Here is a 344-nt window from a genome sequence, read left to right as displayed (position 1 = left end):
TGCTCGCTCATCATTTTAGTTTACATGTGTCCTCTGTTTGCTGTGGGCCAACTCTTATCTGTTGGCTTCTCTTTAGCGTTTGCCTCTATTACTAACTGGTTTTCTAAACCAAATTCCGTTTTAGTGAGAGGTCCAGCTGACCCTTTTTCTTTTTTTTCTTTTTGAGACGGAGTTTCGTTCTTGTTGCCCAGGCTGGCGTGCAATGGCGCCATCTCGGCTGGCTCACTGGAACCTCCGCCTCCTGGGTTCAAGCTATTCTCCTGCCTGAGCCTCCCGATTAGCTGGGATTACAGGCTTCTGCCACCATGCATGCCCAGCTCATTTTTTTCTTTTTTTTTTTTTTT

Source organism: Colobus angolensis, unplaced genomic scaffold (assembly GCF_000951035.1).
Source record: "Colobus angolensis palliatus isolate OR3802 unplaced genomic scaffold, Cang.pa_1.0 Scaffold23, whole genome shotgun sequence".
Lineage (NCBI taxonomy): Eukaryota > Metazoa > Chordata > Mammalia > Primates > Cercopithecidae > Colobus > Colobus angolensis.
Note: the sequence above shows the minus strand (reverse complement) of the source record.